Source organism: Myotis yumanensis, unplaced genomic scaffold (assembly GCF_028538775.1).
Source record: "Myotis yumanensis isolate MYYU_CA2020_CCGP unplaced genomic scaffold, mMyoYum1.0.hap1 SCAF_2, whole genome shotgun sequence".
Taxonomy (NCBI): Eukaryota; Metazoa; Chordata; class Mammalia; order Chiroptera; family Vespertilionidae; genus Myotis; species Myotis yumanensis.
The window spans coordinates 32,955,332-32,973,050 of record NW_027223753.1 but is presented as its reverse complement, the minus strand read 5'-3'; the positions used below and the strand labels follow the sequence as shown (position 1 = coordinate 32,973,050).

General features: G+C 39.0%; 1 protein-coding gene across 1 annotated transcript in view; it reads right to left on the bottom strand.

The window, feature by feature from the left end:
• LOC139001787 (putative selection and upkeep of intraepithelial T-cells protein 1 homolog) overlaps positions 1-11,581 on the bottom strand; it is a 55,223-nt gene extending 43,642 nt beyond the window's left edge. Inside the window, exon 1 of the mRNA XM_070403319.1 lies at positions 11,490-11,581. The gene's annotated coding sequence lies outside the window, so the exon portion shown is untranslated. The remainder of the gene's footprint in view (positions 1-11,489) is intronic.
• Positions 11,582-17,719: the final 6,138 nt, after the last annotated feature.

Here is a 17,719-nt window from a genome sequence, read left to right as displayed (position 1 = left end):
TAAATTGTTAAGTTGTATGAATAAGGCCCTAGCAGGTTTGGCTCAGTGTATAGAGTCAGACTGCAGACTCAAGGGTCCCAGGTTCAATTCTGGTCAAGGGCACAAGCTCGGGTTGTGGGCTCGGTCCCCAGTAGGGGGCATGCAGGAGGCAGCCAATCAATGATTCCCTCTCACCATTGATGTTTCTATCTCTCTCTTCCTCTCCCTTCCTCTCTGAAATCAATAAAAATATATTTTTAAAAATGATAATAATAAATAAATTGTGTGAATAAGAAATTCACCAAAGGGTAGAACCAAATAGATAAATCTGTATAAAGAAATTCATAATCTCACTACTAATCAGGTAAATGCAATTTTTCACCCATCAAATGAGCAAAATAACGAAGTTGAATAATATTGAATATTGATGAAGCTTGGGACAATAAGAGCAAACATTTACAATAGGTAGGAGTGAACATAAACTCATCTATTTTGGAATATAATCTCTTAATTTAGCATTACATTAAGGATTTGTGTATTTGTTATATACTAAGGAGATATTTGGGTATATACCTGAAGAAACTCTTTCACAGATGCCCAGGTAGACATGTAAGAGAATGTTTCTCACAGTTCATTTTGTCAATGGATAAAGATGGGACACATTAAATATAAAGACACAAAGATTAAAAGTAAAATCTTGAAAATGACATATCATCTCAACAGCAAACATATCAATTAATATCTTACTATATTACTGTCAGACAACAGACTTCAGAACAAAATATTAGCAGACATAAAGAGGAACATTTCATAAGATGAAAATATAACCCATCAAGAAAACATAGCAATCATAATGTATGCTCCTAATTAGATTCAAAAGACATGAAGAAAAACTGACCAAACTAAAAAAAGAAATAGACAAATCCTCAACTATAGTTGCAGATTTTAATGCTCCTCTTTCAGTAATTTACAGGAAAAGTAAACTGAAATTAATAAAGATAAAGAAGACTTAAAATCCTATTAAAATTAACATTATATTTATAGAAGATTATACCCAGAAACTGAACATACACCAAGACAGATAAAATACATAAAACAAGTCACAATCAATTACAAGCAATTAAAATCCTAGAGAATAAGTCCTCTTATTTCAGGAAAGTAAAATAGAAACCATCTATTTTAATCTAAAAAACAGTCAAATGACTGAAATTTTTTTTTAAATATATTTTATTGATTTTTTACAGAGAGGAAAGGAGAGAGATAGATAGTTAGAAACATCGATGAGAGAGAAACACCGATCAGCTGCCTCCTACACATCTCCCACTGGGGGTGTGCCCGCAACCCAGGCACATGCCCTTGACCGGAATCGAACCTGGGACCCTTCAGTCCGCAGGCCGACGCTCTATCCACTGAGCCAAACCAGTCTCGGCAAAATGACTGAAATTTAAACAATGCATTACCAAATAGCCCATGTATCAAAAAAGAATTCAGAAGAGAAATTAGAAAATAATATGAACTAAATGAGAATTAAAACACAGCACTTCGACATATGTAGGGTGCAGCTAAAGCAGAGTTTAGATAGAGAATTGTAGTTTTAAATGCCCATGTGAAAAAAAATTAAAGGATTAAATTCATGTCTAAGCTTCTACCTTAAGGAGCTGGAAAACAGAAGCACAACAAACTTTTAGAAGGTAGAAGAAGTTAAATAAAAACAAGAACAGAAATCAATGAAATAGAAAATTATCATGGAGAAAAATCAATTAAATACAAAGATGGTTTTTTGAAAAGAATAACAAAATTGATATAGCTTTTGTAAAACAGCAAAAGAGAATGTGGGAAAGCAAATTGCCAATATCATTTGTATAAAGGAGGTATTTGGGTAGAAATTAAATAAAGATTTTGAACATTTTATGACAATAAATTTACAATGTACATTAAGTGGACAACTATTTAGAAATAAAACTGACACAAGAAATAAGAAATATAAATAGTGCATTTTTATTAAAGAAATTGCATTTATAATTAAAGTATTTTTACACAGAAAACTAACAGCCCACATAACTTTAGTAGTGAATTTAAACAAATCAAACATTTAAGGAACAAACTAATACTAATATATATACACACATATAACCTTCCAGAACAACTTGCTTATCATTACCTCATAGTAAAATCAGTCAAGAACTTTAAAAAAACAACAAATAATGGAATAACAGGAGCCAGGCTTTTTACAGTATAAGAAAGGAGCTACAAATATGGAAAGAAAACTAGAATAGATTCTATGACTTTGTTAGAGTTAGAATAATTGGTTTTAAGGCATGGATTTTAATATATATAGGTAGATAGAGAATAAATGTATAAGTATACGTGTATGTGTATGTGTATCTATTATAAGGAAGCATTTATTCAAGGTTTAACACGAAATAACACAAATAAAATTTATAGAAACACAAATCCACATTGAGTGGATTGTGTTTGTGTGAGTCATAACACACAAAGGACAAGGTAAAAACAAATAAAACTATTGGTGGCTATATACAACTGAACACAGTTGTGTCTTGTACACTAGAAAGTCTTTAACAAATATTCATCTTAGATCAATAGGAGATCAATCTTCAGTGACTTCCTACAAGATGAGTTACTTTAGCTAATCCTCCTGTTTTCTCCAATATTCTCCTTTGTATGGCTGGTATGTAATAGTATGGCAGGTATATATATTCTTAGTTATGTAGATATAGACACACATATATACAGATATTCATACATATATAGAGAGTGATAAAATTATAAATGTATGTAATTCCTTCCTCCCTTTCTTCCTTCCTTTTTCCTTCCTTTCTTTCTGATCTCTATCCACTGAGAGGGCCTAGGAGTACTAGCATTTCAGTAGCATTGTGTATATGTAACGCCCAGTTCTTGGTCTCAAAATACCACTCCATTCCCAATAGAACCACAGTTCTTTAGACAAATAACTAATTCCAGAGTCATAGTGTAAAAACAAACACACAAAAAGATGAGCCTTAAATTAATATATGATGGGGACACAGAATTCAGGACTCCCACTGGCTAACTTGGGGCAATTTGAGCTTCAAAGTAGATAATATAGTAATGGATTATATCTGTTGACTAAAATAGAAACCTATAAGTTCAAACTGACATAAATGTATAAATAAATAAATAAATAATATTTTTCTTACAATTGAATACCAACTAATAAGTAAGTAGGAATGAGGAAATTAGAAAATCACCCATTTCAACCATCATCATCATAATTAATTTGATAAGTCACAGTAATGAATACTAAACCTTAGTAGGTAAAAGTAAAAAGAGAAATGAGGTTTTACATAATCTCAAATAATCTCCCCCACAAAATAGTTATCAATAAAAATGAGGGAAATATGAAAAATTTATTTTTGCAATGGAGAAGAAATATGGAAGACAACATTTTAATCAAGTGATCAAAGTTCCTACCAGAAATAGGATAAAACAACGTCATATTCCACCAGTCATAATGCAATGAGAATAACATAGGATTAATTATGTTGTATTTCAGCCTAAAGTAATAACTTGAGTGTCTACAAAATGAATGTCCTATAATTATAAAAAATGCCCAGGTCACTAAAGTGAAAGAAAATGTAAAGAAATTTTCCAGACTTAGGAGGACTAAAGAAACCTGAAAAGTAGATACTATGTATAATCTTGGATTGGGTTCTTCTGCTAAAAAGAACTTTATTAGGACAAATAATAAAACTTTATGGAGTCTCTGGGCATATTTATTCTTTGTACTATTTTTGAGACATTGATAAAAGTTGAAAATTGTTTCAATTTTTAGGTAATAAAAGACTGTTACCCCCACCCTAAAAATGAGAATGTTGATAAACTATGAAATTATAGCTTTTTAAAGCCCATGAGAGAGCTAAGAACTCAAAGAAACCTAATGAATTAAATTCCAGGGGAAAAAACCTAGTTGAATAAAGACCTGTTTCTAGCTTCTTTCATCTCTGGTAGAATTTTCAGAGGAGGAAAATTTACCATGGGCAAAATAAATTAAACTTTTAACAGTTGTATGTGGGCTGAGCTGATTAGCTCTTGCCACAGAGCAAGTCTGAATATAACACCAACTCTTTCCCATGGGAATTCAATCAGTGCATGAGAGTAGCATATGAAAGACTGGGGACAAGGCATAAGAGGTGAGAGAGATCACCTGAGGCACGCAGGATGTCCCTCAAGTACAAGACAGTGGTTGCTGAAGATTGAGGGAAAGGTAGAAAATATGAGAGAAATTCTTCCTAGAGACTCATTCATCAATAGCATTGTATTGGTCTTCTAGCAGCTTGGGGCAGAGAAATAGGGCAGTGAAAGATCTTCTAAGAAATGGGAACCGCTAAATTATGACTAGAGAGCAAAAAGAATTCCTCAGTGAACCAAAAAGCTGGTAGTTTGAATATAAATCAGAGAAAGATGTGTCAGAGATCAGGAAGATGACAACTGGGTTGTAGAGCATAAAGATATCTCATACAACTTGCTCCCAGATTCCTTTTAAAGGAAATTCTGATCCCATGCCCAAAGCACTTCAAGTAAGTAGTGAAACTAAATGAAACAAAAGCTGAGATTGCCATAATGCAGGTCAACTACAAATTAGATTACTTTAGTCCCCCATATTAGAAGCCTGACAAAAGAAGAAACATATCTTTTTATGATTAGAGTTAGCATTCAGTACTTAGAATTAGCACATCATTGTCTGATATGCAATAAAATTTACCAGATATGAACAAGCAATAACATGTGACACATCATGAGAGGAAAGAGTCAGTACAAGCAGACCTAGAGATGGCTTAGATATTTGATTTACAATTCAAGAACTTTAAGAAAATATAATAAAATATCTAGTTAGAAAAGCGACAATATGAGTGAACAGATGGAAAATTTCTTCAGAAATATGGATACTGTTTAAAAATTAAAAATATAAATACAGGATATTATATAGAAAGAGTTAATTTAGAGGGAAAAGGGGATATATGTAATACTTTCAATAATAAAGACTTTTAAAAAAATAATTAAAATGATTTGAACACAGATAGGAAACCACATAAAAAGGGGTCAGTAAACTTGAAGAGTGAAAACTAGAATCCAAACTGAACTTAGAAGAAAAGGTGAAAAAAAAAGTGGAACAGAACATTTACATCATTAACAAAATAGAGGACAAATATTATATGATCATCTCAACAGATGAAGAAAAAATTATTTCACAAAACTCAACACATAATAAAATTTCTCAAAATATAAATAGAATAAAACTTTCTTAGTGTGATAAAAGGTATCTACAGAAAACCTACAGCTAATGTCATACTTAATGATGAAATTTTAAACACTTGCTGTTAAGCTAGAGCCTAAAGCAAGTATGTCTGTTCTTACTACTTCTATTTAATATTGTACTTATCCAATTCAGTGCAAGAAGACAAGAGTAAAGGCATAAAGATCAGAAAGAAAAATGTAACACTTATTCTATTAACTGATGGCATGAATATATGTGTAGAAAAAAACACAGAATCTATATAAAAACAAAACCCTAAAGCTAACAAATAAATATAATAAGACTCAGGAAATAACACCAATAAATAAAATAATTTTTTTCAGATACTATAAATTATAATTATAAAATTGAATTAAAAAATACAGTTTATAATAACATAAAAGTTAAACATATCAAAATAAATTTAATAAAATAAGTATAGAATTGTTACAATGAAAATTCCGAAACATCTTAGAAATTAAAGAAGACCCACCTGAGTAGAGAGATATATTAAGACTCAGTATTGTTTATAAGTCCATACTTTGAAATTTATTTATAAACTAAGCTTAACCCCAAAATTCATGCATCTTGTTTTGAGGAAATTATATAATACATCAAAATCATATAGGAAAAGTCCAATAATTTTTTTTTAAAATAACAAAGTTGAAGGTCCAACCCTATTTAATCTCAAGTTGTATTAGAAAGCTATACTAATCAAAACAGTGTTGTATCTACAGAGGGATAGATTTATATATTGATAACTAATTTTTGATAAAGGTTCAAAATGCAGAAAATTTGGGTCTATTTATGGACTCTGTTATCTTTTATTAATCTACTAGAGGCCCAGTGCATGAAATTTGTGCACGGGGGGTCCCCTCATCACAGCCTACACCCTCTCCAATCTGGGACCCATCAGGGGATGTCCAACGGCCAGTTTAGGCCCGATCCCATATCAGGTCTAAACCGGCAGTCGGACATCCTTCTCACAATCTGGGACCACTGGCTCCTAACTGCTCACCTGCCTGCCTGCCTGATCACCCCTAAATGCCCCCCCCCCAGTGGCCTGGCCACCCCATGTAGCCTGTTCATTCATCCATTCAGTTGTTTCGGTTGCGATGGTCGCTTAGGCATATATATTTGTGTATCTTTACATCAATAGCCATATTGTCCTGATTAGCGTATATTGAGCTTTGAAATCAGATTGAGTTTCTCATTTTCAGGAGTAACCACGTAAATTTCTACAGATTTGAAAAAAAAGGCAGACAATCTTCAGCAATTAACTTTTCTCCTTGAGACAATCAGCATCTGGCTTATCCCTGGGCTCTGGTCGAGACCAGATGCCTCATAATGAGACACTAGGTGACCATAAAGATCTACACTGGCTCATAACAACTGTTAGACTGGCCAACTGGTCAGAATCTTGAAATAGATGAAGTAGGAAGATTAATGACAGGCAGTCTAGTAAAGTTTTTGTGTGAATGTACCACTCACAATGAGCACAATGTATAGAAATATTCATAAATTCTTTGCATAGTTATTCAAGGTTGCCTATTGCAAAGAAAACCTTCAATAATCAAGTGGACGAGGTGCCCCATTCTGTGGATGTAAATCAACTTTTTCTTGTGAGCAACCCCAGTGTTTGTTTAATGGGCTTATATTCAAAGCAGCTGTGGTTGTGTGATGAGGTCTATGCATGAGCTCAACAAGATGGATTTTCCCTCCCCACAGTTTCTGCCTACTGACATCACTGGTTGCCCAATTGCCAATGGCAGGGGTTAAACATTAAGCCCCATGTTTTCAAGTATTCCTCTGGATGAGAAACCATTCTCCACTAATTGATTATATTGGACCTCTGCCACCATAGTGAAAAGGACAATTTGACCTTACCGGATTGGATAATTATCCCCTATATGCATTTGCCTTCCTTGGCTGCAGTGCTTCTGCCAGATTCACTAAGAACAAATTTATAACAATGCTTTATTGTTGTCATGGTGTTCCACACAAAACGGTTTCTGGTTCAGGAACTAATTCTACCATAAAAAGTACAGTAATGAGCTCCTACTTATGAAATTGATAGATCATACCATATATTCCTTTACACAGAAGCAGCTGGCCTTATGGGTCATTGCCATGTCCTATTGAAGACTCAGGTATGGTGCTTGCTGGAAAGCACCATCTGCAAGGCTGTAACACTACCCCATAAGAATCAGTCTGTCTTTGAATCAATGATTTATATGTGGTGCTTTTTAATTCAATTGCCAAAATGCATAGGTTCAAGACTAGAGAGACAAAAGTGGGAGAGGTTCTCTTACTATCATACCCAATAATCCATTCACTGAATCCTTGCTTCCCATTTCCATAATTTTGAGTTCTGTCAGTTTAAAGGTCGTCTCAAGGGGTCGTCTCAAGCGCTGCCCCTTGTCACACTTCACAAATGTAAGCAATATTTCCATGGTAACATGGAAGTTGAGACTGCCACTTGGCAAATTTGGGCTCCTTATACTACTGAATCAATAGACAAAAATGTATTGAAATCCAGTTATTAAAGGGTAATAGACATTCTCAAGGCAGAGAAGACTATGCCTGGAACCCAGGGGATTATCTTGAACACATCTAATTACTTCAAGTTCAGTAGTAGTTGTTAATTAAAGACCACAGTAATGAATAAAAGCAAGACCACTAAAAACTCAAATGCTTTAGGAATGAAGATTATAGTCCCCTAACAGGTAAAGAACTCTGATTCTCTAAAGCATCGGTTCTCAACCTGTGGGTCGCGACCCCTTTGGCAGTTGAACGACCCTTTCACGAGGGTCGCCTAAGACCATCCTGCATATCAGATATTTACATTACGATTCATAACAGTAGCAACATTACAGTTATGAAGTAGCAATGAAAATAATTTTATGGTTGGGTCACAACATGAGGAACTATATTTAAGGGGCCAGACGGTTGAGAAACACTGCTCTAAAGTGAGATAAAGAGGAATCTGTATTAGTTAATGAAAAAAGTTATAAATATTATTTACAGCTTCATAACTAGTTACTGACATGAAGAATATAATAGTTACTAGAGGCCCGATGCACAAAAATTTGTGCACTCAGGGGGGAAAGGGGGTCCCTCAGCCCAGCCTGTGCCCTCTTGCAGTCTGGGACCCCTCAGGAGATAATGACCTGCTGGCTTAGGCCTGCTCCCAGGTGGCAGAGGGCAGGCCCAATCCCTAAGTGCAGCCCCTGGTCGGGCTCAGAGCAGGGCTTATTGGGGAGTTGGGGTGCCGACCCCTGTCAATCACAGAGCAGGACCCATCAGGGGATTGGGGAGCTCCCCCCTGTCATGCACAGAGCAGGACCCATCAGGGGGTTGGGGAGCTCCCCCCTGTCATACACAGAGCAGGGCCCATCAGGGGGTTGAGGAGCTCCCCCCTGTCACTCACAGAGTAGGACCGATAGGGGAGTTGGGGCATCGCCCCCTGTCACACACAGAGCAGGGCAGATCAGGGGGTTGGGGCGCCGCACCCTGTCACACTCAAGGCAGGCCCGATGGAGAGGTTATGGCTCTACCCCGTCACACACAGAGCAGGTCCCTTTGGGGGTGGGGGGTTGGGGCACCGCACCCTGTCACACACAGAGCAGGGCCGATCAGGGGGTTGGGGTGCCGCACCCTGTCACACACAGAGACACAGGGCGATCAGGGGGTTGGGGAGCTCCCCCCTATCAGGCACAGAGTAGGGCTGATCAGGGGATTGGGGCACCTTCCCTTGTCATGAACAGAGCAGGGCGGATAGGGAGGTTGAGGGCCCACCCCCTGTCACACACAGAGCTGCAGGGCAATCAGGGGGTTTGGGCGCTGCCCCTTGTCATGCTGATCCTGGTGCCGGGAGGCCTCGCGGCTCCGCTTTACCCTGTGCTGGGAGGCATATTACCCTTTTACTATATAGGATAGAGGCCTGGTGCACAGGTGGGGGCCGGCTGGTTTGCCCTGAAGGGTGTCCTGGATCAGGGTCGGGGTCCCACTTGGGTGCCTGGCCAATCTGGGTGAGGGGCTGAGGCCTGTTTTTAGGCTGGCGGGTGACTGAAGCTCCCAACCGCTCCTTTTTTTCTTTTTTTTATTCTGGGCCAGCTTTAGCTCTGAGGCTCAGCTCCAGCTCTGAGGCCTCGGCTGCTGAAAGCAGGTATCTGGTTTGTTTGGGTTCTATAATTGAAACACTGTTTCAACTCCAGCTCTGAGATCCTGGCTGGCTGAAAGCAGGTTTCTGGGGTTTTGTTTAGCTTCTATTTTTGTAACAATGTTTCAAACTGCAAGCTCAGATGCCGGCAGAGGCAGGCGGGGAACAGTTAGCTTCCTCCGTCACTGAAGCAAGCAAGCCTCCTGTTAGCTTCAAGCTGCCTGGCTGCCGGCCGCCATCTTGGCTGGCAGTTAATTTGCATATCGCCCTGATTAGCCAATGGGAAGGGTAGCAGAGGTACGGCTAATTACCATGTTTCTCTTTTATTAGATAGGATACCCAATTATTCCCTTGCTGGAGAGGTTTTCAAGCAAACTCCACATAATTTTGGTGGTGGCAGTGGGGAGGAGACTAGGTAATAATGTAGTTGAAATAATGGAAGTCAAATATGATCAGAAGATTTGCTATTCTAAAAAACATGCCCTTACAGAGAACCTGAATAGACACATGTCCAGATGGCCAATAGACACTAACTGTCAGACACTAAAACATGTTCAATGCCACTAACTGTCAGAGAATGCAAATTAAAACCATAATGAGATATCACCTCACACCTATCAGAATGGCCATCATCAATAAATCCACAAACAACAAGTGTTGACCAGAATGTAAAGAAAGAGAAACCCCAGTACTCTAGTGGTGGGAATGCAGATTGATACAGTCACTACAGAACACAGTATGGAGGGTCCTCAAAAATTAAGAGTGGGATTGCCTTATGAACCAGTTATTCCACTTCTGGGTATATATCTGAAGAACCCAAAACAATCATTTGAAGGAATACATGCACCCCTTTGTTCAGTGCAGCATTATTTATAATAGTCAAAATATGGAAGTAACCCAAGTGCCCATCAATAGACAAGTTATAAATAAAAACTGTAGGGGGTATATATATATATACATATGATGAAGTGTATACTTGTCCATAAAAAAGAATGAAATCTTACCATTTGCATGGATGGACCCTAGAGGGTATTATGCTAAATGAAATAAGTCAGTCAAAGAAAGACAAATGCCATATGATTTCATTTAGATATGAAATCTAAAAAACAAAATAAGTAAACAAAATTGAAACAGGCTCATAGACTCAGAGAAGAGACTGATAGCTGCCAGAGGGGAGGGGGGTTGTGGGACAAGTGAAAAACATGAGGGGTTTAAGAAGTACAGATTGGTGGTCACAAAACAGTCATGGGGATGTAAAGTACATCATAGAGAATACAGTCAATAACACTGTAATAACTGTGCATGGTGCTAGATGGGTACTGGAAATATCAAGGGGATCACTATAAAGTACATGATTATCTATCCCCTATGCTGTACACTTGAAACTAATACAAAATAATATTGAATGTAAATAAAATTGAAAAATAAACTTTTAAAAGAAGCTAAATAAATAAATAGATAACAGACCCCTATTATACATATATTTTATATGTTTTATATATTATATATTTTTTACATATTTTATATATTATATATTTCTTTATTATCTGTTCGTACATCTCCACTAGGAGATCATGAATGTGTCCTGTCTCTAAATCATCACACTGTGGCATCTTTAGGGCGCTGCCATATTCAGTTTCTCAATATGGCAGCGCCCTAAATCTGAGGGAGTCCCTTTTAAATGACACTGACCAAAAGGAAATATCAGAATGAATTATTGTCTTAAAAAGGAGTATCCCTTGTTCTTATTCTGAACCTGGACACATTTTCTTGCATGTCCTATTTCTATTAGTGTCTGTAACCTATCTGACAAAAGAGAAGGCAAACTTATTTTCTGCATCTGCTTTTCCCAGAAACTGTGTGCCTCTGAACTCATCATGGAATCAATTTACCCCCGTGAGCTTTCCCTAAATAGGCCAGTAGCAAATTTCCCTTTTGAGAGCAGAGCAGGAGCCAGCATAGTAAGAAAAACTAGATTTAAAAAAAACACAAATTACAGAATGTACCCTGAGAATGGCCACTGCTAGATTGGAAGAAGGGGATTAGACTACTCACATGTATATGATTTAATCCATTCAAAATTTGAATAAGTCCTTGCTCCCTGGATGTTCCTAAAAGCACCACCTTGATAATGTTGCTGCTAAATAAAGAGAACGAAGCAAGGCAGAACTGCACTGGCAACCAGCTCACTCACAGTGGTGATTCAACTGAGCAGACTCGAGTCAAGCCAAGGCAAGTCACCACCAGCAACAGAAACAGCAGCATAAGTACATCTAAGTAGCAGCCAAACTCCTAAATGAAGAAAATCCCCCGTCAAATATCACCTTACAAATTCAAGTTTGTATTTTACTTTTTTGTCTGTGATAATTCTCTTACTTCTGTAATTGGAAGTATCATCAATTGTCATTGTTTTCTGAAATACTTAGGAAATTAAAATAATTCTCACATTTGTGGTAAAAAGAAGGACTTACCCAAAGAAGACACTTGAATCTGACCCGTTGGTAATTAGGGTCAAGAGGTTAGCAGAGATGAGGTATTTTGTAAGTTAGAGTCCAGAGTGAGGTTGTGACTTCTCCTCAGCCACTGAGGTGGGCACTGTGCTTGCCCAGCAGGGACTGTCATGGTTCACACTGTAGGGCACCTCAGTGTATAACATGGTCACACTCAAACACACATTTTCCCCTTTTGAAGCTTGAACCAGTATCTTGCATGTGTCCATCCAGGACCTTCCAGTCTCTCAACAGTGACTTATTAGAGATTTCTACTGCATAAAGCCCACTAGACTCCACACAACAGCCACCAGTAGTTCCTGTTCCACATATCGAGAGCCCTGTTGGGAATGAGAACAATTCAGCATTGGTTGTTGTCATGACAAAGCATAGAGGGAGTTTAGGGTTGTGTCTTCATGTGATAAAAGACTAGTTATAGAAGAAAAATGTGTGAGAAAGCCTGATAGTCTAAAGATATGGTCATAAATCAGTATTATGTACTTTAAGATTTCAGACAGGTAAAGCAGGTTTTGATGATGACAAGTGGGTCTAAGAAGGCTAATAAATGACAACTCTTTATCACTGATAAAATTGCTGGCTTAGTTTAAAATTCAAATGGGCTTCCTAATTACCCATCCTCACCACTCCTATCCTCCTGGGAACACCTGAAAAGAAACAGGTGTTTGGACAATAAATATACTGTCTAGGATTTTACACTGGTCTGAGTTTAGAAAAGAAATTGAATCCCTGTGGATACTGACTTTTGACAAATTATCTCTAAGCAAATTGAGAAAAAATTTGGCTGATGCTGTCACCAACCAACCATAACACCTTCTCTTCTTTTGATGGGAACCATACAGTGGTGGAGCAAGAGACCAGTAGTGTTGGGGAAATTTTCTTTTTATGGAAATCACAGAAACAGTTTTCTTATGTAAGTCTTTCTTCTGGCTATAATATGTAAAACTAGTTTGTGGTAAGTGGCTGGGGAGTTTTAAGGAACATACTTCCCTCTTAAACTAACAAGATACAGTACTTTGCTGTGATATGAGTGGCCAAAGAGCAGTTTGGGTGGAAGTTTTTGGAATGAAGATCAAAGAACTTTGAGACAAGGGCTGTTGGATGGCTTGTCCTTATGGTCATTGGAGCCTCATCTGGTTATACAAGGGCCTGTATAGAAACTGAATAGAAACATAATAAATGCTAATAACTCCTATGTATCAAGTGCCTGCCAGTGGTCACACAGAGTTAGGTATTTTCTACATATTGGCTCTAGTTCTAACAACTACCCTTCAAGATAGATATCACTGTCCCAAATGCATAGGCTAGAGTCAGACATTGTTACCTTGAATGAATGAGTGGAAGTGATGTGGAGGTTTGTAGATGACAAAAGTAAGAAACAAAAAAGTGGTACTCTCTTGGTTGGATAGCACCAATAACAAAGAAAGATGGGTTTTTACCTGATCAGAAAAGAATATGGCTTCTGAGGTAGTCAATGGGAGGCTGATAAAATGCTGACTCTGCTTCCTGGCTCTGTGGTCTATTGTGGGAGAGAAAAAGCAGTTAGTGACACCCACTCAGTGGGAGGTGGTTTCCATGGGGCTGAGTCAAGTTTTCTTTAAGGGAGTGTATTAGTTAAGATTCTCATGAGAAACACAACCAATAGGATGTATATATACACAGCGGTTTATTTTACCTCATGCAATTGTGGGGGTTGTCAAGTCTGAGATGTGTAGATCTGGCCAGGAGTATGGAAACCCAGGGAAATGTTAATGTTGCTGTCTCAGGTCCAAAGGTAGAATCCTTTCTTCTTCAGGGGACCTCAGTCTTTTCTCTTAATACTTTTAACTGATTCCATGAGATCTATCCACAAGCCTACTAATTTAAAGATTAATAAAATCTTAAAAATACCTGTAGAGCAACATCTAGACCAGTGATGGCGAACCTATGACACGCGTGTCAGAGGTGACATGCGAACTCATTTTTTTGGTTGATTTTTCTTTGTTAAATGGCATTTCAATATATAAAATAAATATCAAAAATATAAATCTTTGTATTACTATGGTTGCAAATATCAAAAAATTTCTATATGTGACATGGCACCAGAGTTAACACATTGTATGCGGGAAACGTATTTATACGTTTTATGTTGACTGTAAGAAAAGTAATTCAGTATACATTTTATAGTAAATCCCAAAAAGTTTCATTGAAAAAAAATATGTAAAACTAAAGTTATCGTAATTTTACTGAACGTTGCCATTTGTGCAAAAAATTAGCAAAAATGGCCCGTGCCACCTGTTAGCGCGCGATAAAAACTACCCGCAAACAATTTAAGTTAGGGTTTTTCAAAATGCTGACACGCCAAGCTCAAAAGGTTCACCATCACTGATCTAGACTGATGTTTGACCAAAAACTGGGAACCATCAAGTACCCAAGTTGACACATAAAATTAACCAAGAGAGGGAGGAAGAAAGAATTATAAAAAATAAGGTGAAGATATGGATAGAGTGAATTTACATAGAATGAGTATCCTGGGCCAATTGGTAGAATGGGTAGAGAAAAAAAGAAATGAAAGAGTAAAGGTATAAAAGAATCCAAGAGAAGAAGAGATTGCAGGAATTTGAATTTTGAAATGGCCTACAATGACAATGACAGGAAGCATTGTTTTCAAAAGGAAGACCAGAGCGGGGAGGTGTCAGTGCTGTTGGAGGACTGAGCAGGTTAGTAGACTGATCTTTATCACCGTTGAAATGAAGTGTTGCTGGGGCACCATTCTGATTTCTTGGTGAAAATCTTCTCTTACTCAGGAGCAGAAAGGGATGAATCACCTAAGTTGGAACTCAATGTCAGTACCCGCTATGGTCAGGAAACCCTATGCTCTGTAAATGGACTTGAGAAAGATACAAATCGTCTTTGTATGCTACTTGAGTTGAAATACTAGCTACTCCAGCCTTTTCTCTGGGGTAGCTAGCCCACACTTTTAATATTTGTATTGTCAGATTTGAGAAGCCTTTGAGATCTGAGTGGGCATGTCAAACATAGCAGACATTCGCTACTTCCCTACTTTACATGTCTGAGGCTCCTCCAGTCCACTTCTCCCAGGTCAGAATTCAAGTGGCTTCACAAGCCTTGCCCAAACGTGGCTTACAGGAGCTGTCCATCACTGGGATTTGGTCTGCCTTTGTCTGTGTACCTGCCTGGGATCCCATGTGTGGCCATTGCCTTTGCCATGATCCCTTCTGAATTATTGAGAATGACTCTCTAGCACTGCCCCTTGTCTTGACCCAACCAATTTTGTTGCAGAGGGCGCCGCCATGCAGCACTAAAACAAAGCATATGCTAAGCCCTTTCTCAGAGTATTGCGAACAATAGCGTTAGCTGTGGATGCTCAGACACAGCAAAACAAAATAAAACAAAACCCAGCAATAACAAGACCTCCCAACCCAAGCTGCTCTTGGGGGCTATTTTAGCTTATCCTTGAGCTCCTGGATCCTAGCCCTGCCAGTCTGCTGAGTAACTGCATGCTCAACCTGCCTCATCTGAAGTAGGTCCTAGACCTAGACTCTTCTTTTATTAACATCCTGTATCCCCTCTTAAGGGGAACTCCAAATTCTGATGCTCCATAGTCTGTGGGATAACCCCACATACATACCTTATAAAGTAAATGTGGAGTAACAGACAGTCACACTGGCCTGTGTCATAATCCTGCCTGCTCTTGCTGTGTGCTGCATGATCTGGGGCAAAGCTTCATAAAAGAAAAATATTAATTCTGTTCTCAAAGTATTACTGTATATGTTAAATGGAGCTAAATCTCATGTTTGTGAAATCAAACTACCATACCACTGAACAAAGGTCAGTGCTGAGTCAATTAAATATGAATATGATGAATATGAACATGACTTTGACATCCCACTTGCATTTATCTGGGACAAGAGGAACTTAAGGACCATTGTCCTGTTCACCAATCATCCAGAGAAACTTGATCATAGCTCAATAGCAAACATGGTAATTCTGCAAAACATGGAGACATAGACCATTCACTAGGCAAAATATTTCTGAAAATAGCAAGTTCTTCCTCTTGCAATTATCTATATTAATAAAAGGATAATATGCTAATTAGACTGGATAGACCGGGCGTCTTCTGGACGTCATTTTGGACGTCCTTCCTGACAAAGCTGGGGGTGTAGCCAGCCTGCAAACCACCCACAGCCCCTTGCCCAGGCCAGCCCTGCCTCCCAGCAGGGACCCCCGCCCCAATTGGGGGTGTGGCCAGTCTGCAAACCCTGGTGGCCCCTCGCTCAAGCCAGCCCCACCCCCCAGTAGGGATCCCCCCCCACCCCAATTGGAGGTGTGGCCAGCCTGCAAACCCTTTGCAGCCCCAAGCCAAGGCTGGCCCCACCCCCCAGTGGGAACCCCCACCCCAATCAGGGGAGTGGCCAGCCTAAAAACTGCTGGCGGCCCCTTCCCAAGGCCAGCCCCACTCCCAGTGGGGACCCCCACCCTGATCCAGGGTCCCCTTCAGCCAGCTCCCACCCATGCACCAGGCCTCTATCCTATACAATAAAAGGGTAATATGCAAATTGACCCTAACAGTAGAATGACCAGAATGACCGCTGGACCAGTCACTATGAGATGCTCTGACCACCTCTTGGTCCCTTTCCCTGGACAGCAGGCTCCGATTGCCTGATGGCCACCCATGGTGGGGGTGGGGCCGGTGAGTGGGGTGGAACAGCCAACCTCTCAGTCCCTTCCCCTGGCCATTAGGCACTGATCACCTGATGGTGAACAGAGAACCAGGGGTGGGTGGCCGCGGGGGGTGGGGCTGGCTGCAGGCAGCTGGGGAAGATGGCCCTGATCACAGGCCAGGCCTAGGGACCATACCCACGCACACATTTCATGTGCCAGGCCTCTAGTATCTTATAAGATACTAAATATCTGTCAAAACAGTTGAAGCTGGGGCATGTTAAAGAAATGGACGTTTTACTCCTTTACCCACTCCATTATACCAGCTGAGTTCTCGTTTCTGAATATTTGAGGAGAAAAAGAGAGAGAAGAGTGAGAAACATCATTCTCTCCCTTTGCCTCCAACACATTTCCTTCCTTAGCAGGTTCCATCGATATGGCAGAAAATTTATAAACTGGAAAAGCAGGAGTTAGAGTTTCCATGGGCTCTCTGCAGACACAGTATATGTGGAATTATGTGTGTTACCTGAAGTAAGGCTTTTCTATCTGAAATACATAGAAGATGGGATTGTAGATGGAGAGTTTTAAGAATCATGGTAAATACCCACTACCTGAAATATCAGGGGAACACTTTGTAAAGTAGGTGACTATCTAACACCCATGCTGTACATCTGAGATGAATACAAAATAATGTTGAATGCAAACTGTAATTAAATATAGAATTAAAAGGATGATAATAAATGGAATTGACTCACACACTAAAAGAAGCAGGCAGAAACTTTTTTGCCGGATAGAAGTTTGGACTGAAAGAAGGTAAACAGAGAGCCTAGGAGAGAATGCAGGTTATTCCTGGATTATACTCCACTGACCATAGCATCTACCTTTCCTTACACTGCCATTCCATTCTTTAGATGTGCTGTTTGATTGCTTCAGTTCAGATCTCTGTCCTGGCCCTGCCTGGAATCCTGTTTTCTCTGATCTGAGCTACTGCCTGGTTTCCTTAGATCCTGATAGGAAATGGGGGGCAGAAAGGGGAGGGGAGTGGCCAGAATGAAAAGAAGCCTGTGTCTTCCTAGGGCTTTTCATTAAAATTAAACAACTCTGTTTTTCTCAAGC